Here is an 18003-nt window from a genome sequence, read left to right on the forward strand (position 1 = left end):
CTGCCACGCTCTCACGCTTCAATACAGGAGGGAGCAAACCCCATTGGGCACTTCACCGTTGCACGAGGCCACGAGCCGCTGCCGCAAACTGTTTAGCCGGACGCATTGATCCCGTGCCAGTCTTCTGCATCTGCATGCACATTGCCCGGTACTGGTACGTATGAACCGTCAAGGAGTAGTAGTACTAGACGTAGGTTGACCGGGATGCCTTTTTCTCCTTCGTTTCCGGCACGCTTTCCAGCCCTCGGCAGGCTCCCTGCCGCCGGGATCTTCCTCGCTGCGTGCCAGCCAGCCTACACGATAACACGAAGAACTATGCGCACCACTGCCACGGCTGTTTGACCGTCTAGGGCTGGCGATACATAGGAGTAGCCACCAATGGGAGAGACACTGCTGCCGGATCATCAAGTCATGGTGCATGCATACAGATACAGACATCTACCACAGTCTACTACAGTCCTACACCAGCAGTACTCCGCTTTGACCAGAACAGCACCAGCAGTGATGATTCATCGCCTACACTTGAACCGCTGAAGCTACGTTGAAGTTGTCTCGTGTAACGTCGTCGTCACCGTGCTTCGGTTTCGCTGCCACGGAGGAGCGCTTGGACCACGGCGACGCCATCCCTCTAGATAACTGCCGTGCACTGCACTGATGCGCACGCTTCACGGCCGGACGTCTCGGCCTCCCCCTCGCTGGTCTCTGCCACAGCTAAAGCTAAAGCTAGCCAGCATTGGCATGCTCTCATGAAACGGAACCACAAGCGATGCGCCTGCCGCTCCTTCGCTCGCTATCACTGTTCACTGGTGGTCAGTGGTCTAGTAGGGTGCCCTTGCTCATTCATTGTGACACGTATGAGGGCCAGTCAAGGGCGGCGTCAATCCCGGCCAAGTTTCCGAGAATGATAGCGATTGCTGTGGCGCCACCCAATTCCTTTTCGTCAAATAAATTGGAGCGCCGGCCCTGATTAACTGTCACACTCACGCTTTAATTGCGCATGCGATAGTTGCTATGGCTACTGTATCTGAGTACTACGCAAATTTACATGTCCTCCGGATTCTCAAAACAGAGGAATAGGAAAAACTCAGAAATATAGAGTGACGTATCCTATTATATCATAATAGTTCTCTCCTATTATATTTATTTAGGTACAGAGGAAGTACAAGATTACAAGACTGTACAACTTTGGATGGAAGAATGTTTAAGAGCACACACAAAGAAAAATATTACCGAGAGCTTCGAGCGCGTTTAAATTTTCAATCAAAATACAGTACAAATGAATCCTATGAAAATTTCCATAGATTCTAGTCATGCGAATCAAATGACAACCATATAACTTTTTTAAGGATTCAAATACTCTAGAATTCTATGAAATTCATTCGAAGGAAAGGAGCCTTGAAAAGTTCGGGGACCAATTTTTTCGCCACGTTGGAATTCGACAATGAACCTTGTATGTTCTAACACTTTGTAGGACCTATTTGGATTACAGGATTCAAAAAATGTATGAAGGAAAAACATAAGATTTGCATGTCACCTGCAGCAAAATCCTATAGGCTTACAAAACACAAGAATTCGACGATGGGTGGTTTTGAATGGCCCACATGAAAAAAAACAGAGAAATTTTATAGGATTGAGGAGAGGGAGTAGAGTAGGATAGAGTGTATTGGACTTCTCAAAGAAAAAGAAAATAAGATTCAAGCTCATGTTCACGTTCCTACAGAATAGAGAGCATATAAGTTTGATGACGCGAACCCTATAAAATAAAGCATTTTGTTAAAAGACCACCACAAAATTTCTTCAATCTATGAATCATGTGTAGTCGGATGGTTAGAAGGTCGATGGTATCATTGGTCTGTCAGCATTCAAATCATTGACTTAACACAGGCACTTGATTGATTTTGGATTTATATCAGGACCTTTGACGATGTGTGTTCAATGAATAAAGACTTTTTCGTCGACTATGAAATGTTTCTCGTAACTTTGTTAATTTTGAATGATATGCCAACTCGGTTTTTGAAGATGCTTATAAAGATAGCATGTGTGCGTGTGTACATAAAAGTGAGTGTTACAGCGTATTGTGTTAAAAATTCCTTCAATCTAAAAGGGCGTGTGGAGAGAGGAGTGGGATGGTGACACTAGGGGCCGTGGGTTTGCACCGAGTGGAGTGGTACTCCTACGTACGTGTACAATGTCACATGTGGCAGCGAGGGGTGGTCACCATCTCTGTCTCTTCCGACCTCCATGGCTCCATTCTGCAGCGGCATCTCAGTCTCCCTCCCATACATATACCCCCGTCTCGTCTCTTTCCTACTACCTCTCAACTCATCCGCTTTGCAACTTCGCTGCTCATAGGCCACTGACCACCTTCTTTTACCCTCCAATGTCCGACCCTTGGGCACCATCACTGCCCGGCCATCCGCACTAGCCGGCCAGCTTTAGCTCCAAGAAAGTAGCTAGGTTTCCCCTAGCTGTACCCGTGGCTCTGCCCACAGTCTGATCGAAGAACCTACACACAAGGCAAGCTGCAAGCTAGCTTCCTCTTCGACCTCTGCCTCTGCGTCACCCCAGGCTAGAAGCTTCTCTTCTCTTTAGCCTCGCCCTCACCGTCACCGGCACATAAGACATAACCTGTGGCTGTAACGACCGAGATGGTCGGATGGCCATGAGGTCATCTCCTCTCCGGGCGTTCCTGGCGGCCATGTTCCTCAGCTTCCTCCTCGGAGCTGCGACGACGACGTCCAGCCGCACCACGCCGCCGATGCTCTCCGCTTTTCAGGTACGCACGGCGACGGCGTCACCCTCCCTCCCTCCCTCACTCGTACCTCCATCAATTTACGTGGCTCTGGCTAACTAACTTGACGCCGGTGTCCATGTGCAGAACTTGGCCGAGGACAAGTCGCGGCTGGGGTCGACGCCGCCGAGCTGCCACAACCGGTGCAACGCGTGCAACCCCTGCAAGCCGGTGCAGGTGACCACGACGCTCCCGGTGGGGTCTAGCGGCCCGTCGACGGCGTCCAGCGGCTCCTCCTCCGGCGGCGCCGACGAGGTCGCGGCCAGCGTGCAGTACTCCAACTACAAGCCGCTGGGGTGGAAGTGCCGCTGCGCCGGCCGCCTCTACAACCCCTAGATCGATCGTCGGCTAGATAAGGCCGGCGCTCGCCACAACACCCCTTGACGGCGGCACGTACGTACGTACCCTAGAGGCTCCGGCCGGCCGGCCGGCCGAGACTCGAGAGCTACGGTCCGTCCCGGTCTAGTTTTGGTTAGTTCATTTGGTCCCATAAATTCCTTGGCCTCCCGTGTACCGTACGTCCTGGTCCTGCACTGCAGGCTTTGCATCGTCGTGTGCTGTGTTCTTTCTTGCTACGCCGATTCCAGCATTTTACGGTGTACTACGCCCACATGTAAGAGCGATCGGGATCCATCGAGCAAGCGGTAAATTATCATTATGTACCGTAGCGTAGATGTAATGGTAATGACAGTGGTAGTGGTGTGGTGTTGGCGGGTTAAAAAAGGCAGGCAGGCAGGCGTGCATGGCGGCACGTGACTCTCCACTGACGTGAATCTGAGATCCTGGAGCGGATCCGGTCCAAGTTGGTGCGCGCGGCCCAGCAATTAGCAGCGCGACTGGCCGGGCCGGGGTCTCCGACACGTTTTCCAGGAGCGGCTGAGCGGTGGCCCCGGCCGCGTCGCCGGAGTAATTGCGGTTGCATGCGTACGTGAAAACTCGCGTGGGTCCGGGGCGAATGGAGTCTAGCGCGGTTTTTTAGCCTGAGCATCATTATCGTGGGTACGGCTCTGGTGGATGGGCATGTGTTAATTTATGGCGGTGTCGCCCTCCCTCGCCCTGGGGCTGGGGCTGGGTTGGTATCGTCGTATGGGGGGTGTGTGGGGTTCGCCGCGCTTGGAAGTAGCCGCTCGGACGTGGCTCTTGTCGGTTGTCGGGCGGGCCTCTCCCTCCCTCGCTCGCTCGCTCGCTCTCTGTAGCGCCGTCCGGGCTCGGGCAGGCGCGCAGTGTGGGCGCACCGCGCACGTACGGACACGCCGGTAGCGGCTGTGGCGACGATGCAGGTGTTACTGACAGTATTTAATATAAAAAATAAAAATGAAGACAGGTAATTTAGGAGGCTTTAGTTTGTAAAAAACAGAGTTGAAAATTCGATATTTCCTCTTTGCAAATTCCAAAAAACATATAATCCCATGAAATTATGATGAAATTTCAATAAAAAGGGAGTCTTCATGTCCCGTCATCGCGGACCTTGTTTAAAAAATATACGCCGTTTGGGACCTTTACCAGGACTCACTAGAAAAACACCTAAATCCGGAAGTAATCTTTTTAAAAAAAATCAATTCTGGTCCATCCTATTTATATTCTGTATATAAGTATTGTTCAAAGTCAAAGTGTGTTCATTTTGCCCAAACTTAGAAAAGAACATCAACATTCACAATGTCATATCAATATTGTCAGATTCATTATGAAATGTAATTTCATAGTATATATATTTGGTGTTATAGATGCTGATAATTTTTAATGTAAATTTGGTCAAACTTTGAAATTTTTCATTTGACACAAATCTGATACACGGATTAAAAAGAACTGGAGGGAGTAACTATAGACATAATGTATACATTTATAAATTTTGAGGTTAAAATATAATTAATATGAAAGGTACACAAAAAATAAAAATATGAAGCTTTTTGGCATATGTACTGATACCAGGAAAAAAAATATGTATTGTTCATCCTAAAAGTCCAAGAAATTCATTTTATTTTGTGCATCTGCCAGGTCAAAATATTTCTTCCTCAATTTTGAAGCACATACACATTACATCCTTGTATACATGTGTATTTTTTCTGAATTTTTTCAAACTGAAATTTTTATTTTTTTATTTTTTTAATTAAGACCTTCATGAAGCTCGGTCTTTAAAATGCCCTACTCGCAAGAGTAGACAGGGATGTAAATGGTGCGATGATCGGTGCCACAATGCCCGTTTAGTTACCTTGATAGTTCATTTTTTGGGGATTTTTTTTTTCTTGACCATTAGACCGATAAACGGGGCGCCGTGTACATCCCTAGCCTTCTGCAGGAAATGAAATTATGTCAAGAGAGGGTTTGAGGAGTGCTGCTCAACATTCCGAGTCTATGATCATGAAGTTGATTCATCACGACACTACTTGAAGCACATGTGAGGCTATCAACCGCACCCATACCTGTAGTGATATACATCACCACGTCGAGTTGTTGACCACACGGCGGTTCAGGCCAGTCATATGACTACATACATTCGTATGTAGTTCATAGTGAAATCTCTAAAAGGTCTTATATTTAGAAATGGAGGGAGTATAACATAACTATTCAGCGCTGAAGACGCGCGTTGGCCCTTGCATGGGGGTACACGGGCCATGGCCCACTGGCGCTTACTCAATTGTTCAGTCACCAAGATCATCCCGCTCGATCCCAGAACGGTTGGTCCTCGGTTACACGGCCATTTCTCATACGAATGTATGTAGTCATATTTTAGGATGTAGATTCATTCATTTTGCTCTGTATCTAGTCTATATTGAAATCTCTAAAAGATCTTATATTAAGGAACACAAGGAGTATAACATAACTATTCAGCGTCGAAGACGCGCGTTGGCCCTTGCATGGGGGTACACGGCCCATGGCCCACTGGCGCTTATTCAATTGTTCAGTCACCAAGATCATCCTGCTCGATCCCAGAACGGTTGGTCCTCGTTCACACGACCATTTCTCATTTGGCGCTTTCAGCATCGTTTTCTACCTTTTCAGGGGTAAAGCCTAGTCTTTATTCATAAAAAAACTAAAATGTTGGATGATATTTTTTATGTGGTTGGTCAAACCATACATGACTCCCTGGAGCTAAAGAAAGAGCAAATCTAGCTAAGTTACGTGCTTCATCATTGCTAGTACGACCCTCGAATAGAGTACAAATGATCGATCCATATCTACCATGGTTCCTTTGTGTGATGTCCCCTAACACCTGTTTGGAGTCAGAAGCCACGATAAAGTGTTGCAGAAGGTGTTAGAGCATATATCTCCATATGTGGTTTTGGTAATTGATGACAATTCCTATGGACTAATGGTTGCCTTAAGTTATATTTATAGGATTTGTCCATAGGCACTTCTTGAAGTCCACCTGTTGGGTTCAAAGAGTTTATATGATGACCAAGATGGTATTCAAGGTATTATCCAAAGAATGGTCATAGAGACACTAGGTTGATCAAGATCTCAGACAAAGAGTAAATCAAGATGATCAACACACAAAACGTATAAGATGTACCGAGAGGGATCAAGTGATCCCATGGTATGGTAAGCATTGTCCATTACATGTTTGTGTACTAACCCATGGTCTTTGTGAGACTCCTATGTGGGGGTTAGGCGTGCTTCCATGGACTTGCGTCAAAAGGAAGATCTCATACAACTCATGAAGGATGACATCAAGTGGTGATCGTCATCAAGATTGTGGTGTGCAAGTTCAAGTGGATCAGCACGAATATATCATTGAAACTATTGTTAATGATCATGTGTTAATAAGGACAAGCTCATGTGAGAGTATCACCAAATCTTAGATCCCAAGAGCATTTGTGAGCCCCTTTGAGAGTTGTTCCAATCAAAAGATAGATCGTCTCCCTCTCCTCCTCTCAACCCAAGCTATTTGAGATTTGAGCAAGTTTTGAGCATTCCCCGTGATCTTGTTACTCTTGGAGGTTGGAGACTCCTAGGCGGTAGGAGTTCTTCGGAGAGGAATCAATCCGTGTGATTACCCCCCCCCCCACCCCCGGAAAAGTTTGTGAGGGTTTGGAAGCCACCTCAAAGGCTTACCACTAGTGGTTGAGAAACGCCTTCGTGGTGTTATCTCAAAGGGAGAATAGGGTGAGCCTTCGTGGAGTTGGTGTGCCTTCGTGGTAACAACCACCTCTCTAACGGTGACTAGCTTCCCTCCAAGGAAGTGAACATCGGGATACATCTTCGTCTTAGTGACCTTGGTTATCCTTAACCCAAAATCCTTACTTGTGGTTTACTTGTGTTACTTGAGCATACATACATTGCATATTGTTTGTGCTCATTATATTGTGTTGGCTATTTCTTGTACAAGATTAATCATTCAAGCATACCTTCTATATCCACACATTCATACTTGCAGCTTTTGATATATCGTGTGATATAGTGTGATCTAGTAACTTGTGTTGTTCACCTACTTGTCGTGTGATATAGATCAAGTAAGTTTCTGTAACTTACTTGTGCTTGTTAGTAACTGTATTGTGTCCATCTTGGTAGATCGTGTTGTTGATACACGTTGCAGTGCCTAGTGCATTTAGGATTTGTGCTTGACAAGTACCCTCTTAGTTTATCTCCGCATTAGTTTCAAGCCAAATCCGAAGAAGTTTTTAAATAGCCTATTCACCCTCCCCCTCTAGGCGTCATCGAGGTCTTTTCAATTGGTATCAGAGCTAGGTCTCTCTTTAATTAGGTTTCACGACCTAGAGAGTATCGATGTCGACTATTGGATTAGTGCACAATGACACCTTTGACTTTGATGGCACAAATTATACCCTATGGAGAATCCGTATGCTTCATCACTTTCGGGCCATGGGCCCAAATACTTTACGAATTGTTCTTGTAGGGATTGCCGACAAAAAGGATGATGCATCTTCGTCTCGTAATGAAATGTATCTTGATTGTGAGGCTTTTCTTGCCATTCATCGAACCATAAGTCCTGAAGTGTTTAAGTCTATCTCAGCTTGCAAGTCAGCTCATGAAGTTTGGACTAAACTTGAAGATATATATGGTGGGTCCAATCTTGATGAAGACGCTATTATGATGAAGGAGTTGGTGCATGAGCTCTTCACTCTTTTCGATCTTAAAGAGTCCACCACTACTTCCATATCCGATTGCTTGCACACCTCAGCATCTTAAGTCTCACAAGGTAATGACATGGTGAGTGAAGAAATATATGTTGATGAAAATGTCATAGCCTCTATGGACACGAGCATATCTAGCACCACACATAGTGTAAATTATTGTGCTCATAGGTCATGCATTTCACCTAACGATCCCTCGACAAATGTTTGTGGTGATATGCCTGCTTCCTCGTGTCCTCTTGATCAAAATATCTTGTTTCTCCCTAGTTGCTCTATGACTAATCATTTAGGGGAAATCAAGAAATATGAAGTACTTTTGACTAATGAAGAATCTGATTCACCAAAAGAATCATCATCAACTCCTCCAGTTCACATGTGCCTCATGGCAAGAGGTAATAATGAGGTATCATCTTCCCTGTGCAATAACGATGATATTTGCGATGAGGATGATGATGATGACTTGACTGAAAATATCTATGTGATCAGTAAAATTCTTCATAAAGCTAAAAATAACGCTCTTCAAAGATTCCAAGATGTTCTTGCTTACTTTGAAAATTGTAATGATTCACTTAATCATGAACAAGCTAAAAGTGAACAACTTGAACATGAACTTGAGAAGAGTCATCAAGCATGTAGAGACTTAAGATCTTCAAAAGGAGAGATTGAAGTTACTCATGATAAACTTAAAAAGGATTTTGAGGTCCTTCTCCTTGAATGCAATAATGTCAAGGGAGAGCTCATCAAAACCTCTAAGATCTATGAGGAGCTTCAATCTACTCATGAGAAGTCTCTATTTGCTACTTACTCCTCTCATATTGTTGATGACACTTGTACATCTAACTCTACCTCATTTGAAATATCAACATTGAAGGAGAATATTGAGCTACGTGCTCAACTTGATTTACTAACTAGCAATTATGGGAAGTTGGAAGAAAACCATGTAATGCTCACAAGCTCTCATGCCGATCTTCTAACATCCTATAATGTGCAAAGGTTAGCTCATGAGGCTATCATCACCAAGGTAGCATCAAGTGAGCCTCATGTGGACAATGGCACTACTTCTAGTCAAAGTACTATATTTCCATGTGCTAGTCCTCGTAATTCGTCTACTCATAATATTGCTACCTCGTGTGATGAATTACTTTCCTTGCCTTGTTGCTCTAACATTGAAGCTTACACTTCCTCTAGTACTTGCATTGATACTAACCGTGCAGAGGAAATCGAAGAGCTCAAGGCCCAAGTCACTTCTTTGAAGAAAGACTTGGAACAGTGTCATGAAGGGATGTCCACACTCAACAACGTCCTGTGTGAGCAAACATCTCCGAATGACAAAAATGATGTTGGAGTAAACTCAAACAAGAACAAGAGGGGCCTAGAACAAGTCAAGAATTCGGCCAAAATCATTTGCTTCAAGTGCAAAGTTAAAGGACACCATGTTAGATCTTGCCCTCTGAAGACGAAGTCTCAAAGTCACAATCAACAAGGGAAGCGGCCAAAACTCAATCACATATTTAACTACAAGTTGAAGGAAGGCCTCTTCCCAATAAGACCCAAGCCAACACTCCCCGAGGTGAGAAATCAACTCGGAAGAAAGCAAAGGGTAGATGTTGCTACTTATGTCGTGAGAAGGGTCACGTCGCTTCGTCTTGCACAAGAGGTAACTTATCCAACCCAATCACTATTGATGATATCTATTCCCTTGGGAAGGATAAGGTTGGCAATGTGTTTGCCAAGTTTGTTGGTACTCAAAATGGTGTCAAGAAAAGAACCATTTGGGTTGCCAAGTATATTGTGATTAACCTCTTAGGACCCAACGTAGTTGGGGACCAACAAGTTCAAACTTGATCAATAGGTGACTATGGATGACATTAGAGACTTGGATACATAATTAAGAATTAAGGGGTCTTCATCATTCATATTATCTCAAGCCAAGTCATTTGGATTATCGAGTTTCTATCTTATATCCAATGTGCCTCCTTACGGTAACTTATACTTAAACTGTTTACATTGTTAGGTGCTTGCCCCTTTGCATGTTGTGGTTTTGTACCTTGCATGCGTTTGTATATGTTGTGCTTCCAACTTTCTTATCTTGAGTAATTGAGTATGTGTATGTTGGTTTGCATATCATGTACATGTGAGTCTTGTATTGAGCCTTTTTGCGTCTTGTTTCTATTTTTGTTGGCTCTTGTGAGAGATTAATGGATTATCCCATTGTGGGGGAGTGATGTGCTTTTCCTGTGTAACTTGCCAATACATTCAAAGTATTGACCTATATGGCTGCAACGTATCATGTTGCAGGATATTCAGACGAGGAGTAAGGTACCGTTAGGGTCGCGAGTCTTCACTCAACATCGCCAGTGGGCTATGATGGGACTCATCGTTATTATTTTGCTACTTTTCCGCTGTTTATTAGAATAAAGCTAGCTAAGTGCTATGCAGATTGTTATATTTTATAAATTCTGGATCATACGTTATATTAAATGATGCACTTGCTATTCTGGTTTTCATCTATACTGTGTGTGCTAGCGAGTCGATCCAGGGACTAGCACAGTAAAGCACAGAGACTCAAATCCTTCGAGGTTTGGTCGTTACAGATGGTATCAGAGCAATGCGTTGGCTGTAGGTCGTGACCCTAGAAAATGTATTAGAAAAGCAATAGGAGTCTAAATTTATTCTATACACTTTGTCTACATCTTGCTCTTTCATTAGACAACCACTCTAGTATCTTGACCAGCTTAAGTAGGAACTAGTGTTGAGACCACCACTTATCTTGTTTTATTTGCGCTATTAACGTGTTAGCGTATCTGTTTATGCCTTCCTTGTGGCATGACGATACTAGGTTGCTTGCTTGGTTGTTATTTTGCTTGTTTGTTAAATTATGATCTTGTCGGGATTACTCGACTATATATATAGATATGTTTGATTATTGTTATGCTTGTTTGTGTTATTTGTTATGATGTTTTGTTGCCTCATATATATTACCTTGATCATAATATGCATATGGGTAGAATATCTATATTCCTTTAGACCTATTCTATCTATTTTCTTATCTATTCTTGCCACCAGATGCGGCCGAGACGTGAGCCTAGGGACGGGAATGCAGGAGCAGGCAACAATGATGGCAATGGCAATGATGCACCGCAATATGTGCGGCAGATACTTGAGGGACAAGGCCAGTTGATCCAGTTGCTTGCCCAGAGTTTGGCCAACAATAACAACAACAACCCACCGCCTCCGCCACCTATGGATATGCTCACTAGGTTCTTGAGGTTGAATCCTCAGAGGTTCTCCAGCAGCCCTGAACCTATTATGGCGGATGATTGGCTTCGTTCTATTGGTAGGAACCTGCAGACCGTTGGATGCACTGATGCAGAGAGGGTGAGGTTTGCCTCACATCTATTGGAGGGTCCTGCCGCAGCTTGGTGGGACAACTACTTGGTCACCTATCCCATTGATACTATCACATGGGCGCAGTTTGAGGCAGCTTTCCGCGCCGCACATGTGTCTGCTGGCGCCATGAGTCTAAAGAAGAAGGAGTTTCGCAGCTTGCGTCAGGGAGGTCGCTCAGTTAATGAGTATGTGGAGGAGTTCAACAAACTTGCACGTTATGCTCCTAATGATGTTAATACTGATGCAGCTAGACAAGAGAAGTTCTTGGAGGGCCTGAATGATGATTTGGGAGTTCAGTTGACTGTGGCCACTTTTGGTAATTATCAGGAGCTTGTTGATAAGGCTATTGTGCTTGAGGGAAAGCATCAGGCAATAGAGAACCGCAAGAGGAAGTATAGCAACAACAAGTTTAATCCAGGACCACAACAGAAGCCACGCACTTCATATCATCATCATGGAGGTAATGGCCACCATCATCATAATGGACACAAGGGAAATAATGGCAACGGTAATGGTAGTGGTAATGGAGGTAATAATAACCAGAACCGCCAGAATGTGCCAGTGCAGAGGGACCTTAATCAGGTCCAGTGCTTCAAGTGCAGAAAGATGGGCCACTACTCCAATGCATGCCCAGAGAGCAATAATGGTAATGGGAATTCTGGAGTCATCAAGCCAAACCCCTTTCAAAAGGGTCATGTCAACCACGTTAATGTGGAGGAGGTCTATAATGAGCCTGATGCAGTGATTGGTAAGTTCTTGATCAATTCAGTACCCGCTCTTGTTCTTTTTGATACTGGTGCATCGCATTCATTCATATCACGGGTATTTGTGGATAAACATAAGCTGCCTACCGTAGTCCTTAAGTCACCTATTCTAGTAAGTTCTCCTGGGGCTGAGATGGCAGCAAGTTTGGGATGTTTTCAGATGCCCTTGTCTATTGGGAAGCATGTTTTCCCGACAGATTTGATCATATTGAAGTCACAAGGTCTTGATATTATTTTGGGTATGGATTGGATGGCCAAATATGAAGGAGTTATCGATTGTGCTAGTCGATCTATTTCTCTCAGTGCACCAAGAGGGAAGAGAGTCAAATATGTATGTAAGTACCAGCATAAGAGGATGCAGGTGAACTCTCTTAAGGGGGGTAGCCTGGAAGAGGTGCCAGTTGTGAAGGATTATCCAGATGTGTTTCCGGAGGAGTTGCCAGGTATGCCACCAGATAGAGATATTGAGTTTCTCATTGATTTGATTCCTGGTACTGGGCCTATTGCAAAGAGACCATACAGAATGCCTCCTCAAGAGTTGGAGGAATTGAAGAAGCAGTTGAGGGAGTTACAGGCACAAGGATTTATTCGCCCAAGTTCATCACCTTGGGGAGCCCCTGTTTTGTTTGTGGAGAAGAAGGATGGAACCTTGAGGATGTGTGTTGATTATCGTTCTCTGAATGAGGTAACCATTAAGAATAAGTATCCCTTGCCTATCATAAATGATCTGTTTGACCAGTTGGAGGGAGCTACTGTGTTTTCGAAGATTGATCTTCGTTCTGGTTATCATCAATTAAAGATTCGTGAGCAAGATATTCCAAAGACTGCTTTCACTACGAGGTATGGGCTGTATGAGTATACTGTTATGTCATTTGGATTGACTAATGCCCCAGCATACTTCATGAATATGATGAACAAGGTGTTTATGGAGTTCTTGGATAAATTTGTGGTTGTTTTCATTGATGATATATTGGTGTTCTCCAAGAATAAGCAAGAGCATGAAGTGCATTTGCGTTTGGTGTTGGAGAAACTGAGGGAGCACCAGTTGTATGCCAAGTTCAATAAGTGTGAGTTTTGGCTGGATGAGGTAGCATTCCTTGGCCATGTTATATCAGGTAATGGAGTTGCAGTTGATCCATCCAAGGTTGCTGCTGTTACAGAGTGGGAGACACCCACGTCAGTTGGTGAGATTCGCAGTTTCTTGGGCTTAGCAGGTTATTATAGGAGGTTTATTGAGAATTTCTCAAAGATTGCAAAGCCTATGACTGAATTATTGAAGAAGGGAAGTAAGTTTGTTTGGACTGATGATTGTGAAGCTAGCTTTCAGGAGTTGAAGCAACGTTTAGTCACAGCACCAGTTTTAACTCTGCCAGACATACATAAAGACTTCCAGGTATATTGTGATGCTTCTCGTCAGGGACTTGGGAGTGTTTTGATGCAGGAAGGTAAAGTTGTTTCTTATGCTTCACGTCAGCTTAAGAATCATGAGCATAATTATCCTACACATGATTTGGAGTTAGCCTCAGTTGTGCATGCATTGAAAACTTGGAGGCATTATCTCGTTGGTAATCATTGTGATATATTTACTGATCATAAGAGCTTGAAGTACATATTTACTCAGAGGGAGTTGAACCTTAGACAGAGGAGATGGTTGGAGCTTATTAAGGATTATGATTTGAATGTACAGTATCATCCTGGTAAGGCTAATGTTGTTGCTGATGCATTGAGTCGTAGGAGCCATGCTAATGCAATTGATATTGAGGATATGCCACCGGAGTTATGTGAGCAGTTCAGAAATCTGAGATTGGATATGGTCCCTAGAGGCTATTTGGCTACACTTGAGGTAAGGCCTACTTTGCTTGACAGAATTAGAGAAGCTCAAAAGGATGATAAGTATATTGCTGAGATAAAGGAGAATATGCTAAAAGGGAAAGCAAAGGATTTCCATGAGGATGAACATGGAGCCATATGGTTTGAGAAGCGTATTTGTGTACCTCAGGATGCAGATATAAGGAAATTGATTCTTCAGGAGGCGCATGATTCACCTTATTCTATCCACCCAGGTAATACTAAGATGTATTTGGATTTGAGGGAGAGATTTTGGTGGCCTAGCCTGAAGAGGGAAATTGCTGAGTATATTGCAGTATGTGATGTGTGCCAGAGAGTTAAAGCAGAGCATCAGAAACCAGCAGGTTTGTTACAACCATTGCCTATACCTGATTGGAAGTGGGATCAGATTGGTATGGATTTCATCACTGGATTACCCAGGACTCGATCAGGTTATGATTCTATCTGGGTAGTTGTTGATCGTTTGACTAAAGTCGCTCACTTCATCCCGGTAAAGACTACCTATACTAGTGCTAAACTAGCTAAGATTTATATGTCCAGAATTGTGTGTCTGCATGGAGTTCCAAAGAAGGTAGTGTCTGATAGAGGTACTCAGTTCACTTCTAAATTTTGGCGTCAGTTGCATGAATCATTGGGTACTAGGCTGGAGTTCAGTACGGCATTCCATCCACAGACAGATGGGCAGACTGAGAGGGTGAATCAGATATTGGAGGATATGTTGAGAGCTTGTGCTTTGGACTACGGATCCAGTTGGGATGATAATTTACCATATGCAGAGTTCTCATATAATAACAGTTATCAGGCTAGTCTGCAGATGGCACCGTTTGAGTTTCTGTATGGCAGGAAGTGCAGGACGCCATTGATGTGGGATGAGGTTGGAGAGCGTCAGTTCTTTGGACCAGACTTGATTAGAGATGCTGAGGAGAAAGTCAGGTTGGTTCGTGACAGGCTAAAGATAGCACAGTCCAGACAGAAGAGTTATGCAGATGCAAAGCATAAGGAGGTGACATATGAGGTAGGAGACCGTGCATACCTTAGAGTTTCACCACTTCGTGGAATTAAGAGGTTTGGGATCAAAGGTAAGTTAGCACCACGGTTTGTGGGGCCTTACAGGATCTTGGAGCGTCGAGGAGAAGTAGCTTATCAGCTGGAGTTGCCAGAAGCTTTGTCAGGAGTTCATAATGTGTTTCACGTATCCCAGCTAAAGAAGTGTCATGCCGGGATGACAGATGTTCCTTTGAGAGATACAGTGCCACTTGAGGCAATTCAGTTGGAGACTGACTTGACATATGAGGAGAAGCCTGTTAAGATTCTGGAGACAGCAGAGAGAGTTACTCGCACCAAGACAATCAGGTTATGCAAAGTTCAGTGGGATCATCATACCGAAGAAGAGGCTACTTGGGAACGAGAGGAGGATCTCAAGCAGGAACACCCACACCTATTTGCTAGCCAACCCGAATCTCGAGGGCGAGATTCATCTTAAGGGGGGTAGGTTTGTAACATCCCAATTTTCTTAAATTCGGATGTTAATAGATCATTCATATGCATCTCATATTTTTATGCATTATTTGTTCTTTTGTATATTTTATTCAGTTGGCAACTTCGAGAAATTTATTGGAGTGGAGATAATATGACTTCTCCCGTGTGAAATAAAAAGTTCATGATGTTAAAATGTTATTTGAAGTTGTCCGATTTGGTTTTGCGAATTTTATAATCTCCGAAATTATTTTTAGTTAAGTTTTTAAATGCTTTTTGTGTGGCCTATTGCATAAAACTTATTTTAAAATTTCATTAGGAGGAACTAGGGTTCCTTTATTATTTATTAGGTGGATTTACTTTATATCTAGATTAGCATTTTAATATATATATATATATATTACTATATGCGTATATATCTATATATATATGGTATATATATAATTATATATTACTATATGCGTATGTATTTTTTTATACGTATATTATCGTTATTATTTTCTCTGTTTGTTTTTTTTAACATATATATATATATATGTTACTTTAATACTTTTTATATTTTTTTATTATTATTATTTTTCTTTAAAAAAAATAGCTAACTGGCCAAAGACCAGCTGGCTAAGCCAGCCAGCCCGGCCAGGCTCCACCGAGCCAGCTCCTGCCCGCATGTGCACTTGCTAACGTGCTCCAGCGAGCCAGGTTAGCATGCACAAGCTAGCCAGCCCGTTGACCGAGTCAACTGGCAAGGGCCAAGCCACCCCAACACGAACCAGGAACCGAGCCAGCCAGCTTCTTTGACCGATCGGCCAGCTCCTGTTGCCGCGAGCGGCCAGGACTCCCAGCGACCGAGCGCCTCGTTCCTGTTCCGAGCCGGACACAGGAGTCCCAACCCCAGACCAAGTGCTATCAGGAACAGACTCCCAACGCTAGGATAAATCATCATAGCCTTGTCCCGATTTCCCGTCCCGATTTCCTTCTGTCACCCCATCTCGCCTAGATCGCAAAGGAGCCACCCCTCACCGCGCCGACGACGGAGCCCCGTCCGGCGGAGCACCACCGGAGTTCGTCCGTGTTCGTCGGAGCTCGCGGAGCCGCCGTCACCGGAGTCCGTTTGACCATCACCGAAGCATCATTGGAGGAGCCACACCGAGACGGTTCCGTTTTTCCCCGCTGTTCGTGGTGAGAACGCACGCGCGAGCGATTCATCAAACCCCGATGAACAGCTTCAGGGCGAAATTCAATCTCTTTTTAATCTGTTTTTAGCTGTGTCAGATTCTCGGTATAATTTTGAAACGCGTTTATCTTTTTACTCGTAACTCCGATTCAGGAAATTCTTTTTCCTGTGATCTCGTATTGATGAGTAGAACATGTTAGAACCAGTAGTTTTCAGTTTTACGAATTTTTTTTTTTGTTAAAACAGATTATTTTTTAACCTATCGGAGGCCATATTTTGCAAACCGATCACCCGGTTTAGTTGATTCTTTTTGCGTTGTCATCGTATCAGCATGTAGATGATTTTATACCTGCTGCCATGCTATTTATGCTTTGGTTTTAAACAAGTTGTTTTATTGCCGATGATCTTATTTGGTGTTATGTGATTGTGGTGATTGATTGGTGTGGTTGTTTGCAACGTGTAGATTGTGCGGAGTGCGACGCAAACTATTGTCAGGAGTGTGACTTTCTGAATCAGAATCAAGGCAAGTTACATGTTGATCATCCTTTACCTATTGTCCTCTATGCATGTAGTATTATATCACCCTATGAAAATTTATGCATGTATAGGATTATTATTATTATTGCTATGCTATTGAGCTATATCCCTCGTCATTGAAGATCGTGGTATTTGTAGTTTTGCTATGCTATGTAGACGGGGATTGGTTCCTGTATTCATTGAGATTATGTGAGGATTACTACAAAATAAATTGAGTAGTAATTCAGGATATAATACACCTCTGGGCGGATATGGTATTGCTGGGTGGTTTCAAGAACATCATGGTTTCTACCCTCTGAATGTAAGTGGAATGCCGCCCAGGTTCAAAAAGATCAGACAGACTTAGTGACTAGTAGCTTTCGTGCGCAACCACTAGCTATATGGGCTCTAGCTTAGTTGAGTAGGTTGTGGGAACCTTGCCTGGGCAAAGCTAGCAGATGTAGATATAAATAGGTGTACCGGCTTGCCGTTGGGTGGAGGTGACTGCTTCTGAAAGACTTCGTCTCAATCTTCGGGTTGGGTCTAGTGGGTACAGTGTGCAAACCTCTGCAGAGTGTATAAACCAATCATGATTAGCCGTGTCCCCGGTTATGGACAATTTTGAGCAGCTAGGCCATTACAGTTGTTGGATGATCTTGACAGATGACACACTTAATAAAATTTGCTGGGAAACTTAATAATGGTAATAGGTTGGAGTTGGAGATGCCAATTCAACCATATGTGAGTTATTGTAGCAAACAAACTAAAACTTGACTATGAGGTAGCTATGAGGATAAAATCAGCTTTCTGCAAAATAACCATCAGCCTTTCTCTTGCTATACTATGCATATACATGTAGGTCTGTTATATTGTTTTTCCTGTGTAACTTGCCAATACATTCAAAGTATTGACCTATATGGCTGCAACGTATCATGTTGCAGGATATTCAGA

General features: G+C 43.6%; 1 pseudogene; it reads left to right on the top strand.

Moving 5' to 3' along the window:
- The first annotated feature begins 2291 nt into the window (after positions 1-2291).
- LOC123402166 lies at positions 2292-3449 on the top strand (annotated as a pseudogene).
- The last annotated feature ends 14554 nt before the right edge of the window (positions 3450-18003 follow it).

This window comes from Hordeum vulgare, chromosome 6H, assembly GCF_904849725.1.
Source record: "Hordeum vulgare subsp. vulgare chromosome 6H, MorexV3_pseudomolecules_assembly, whole genome shotgun sequence".
Lineage (NCBI taxonomy): Eukaryota > Viridiplantae > Streptophyta > Magnoliopsida > Poales > Poaceae > Hordeum > Hordeum vulgare.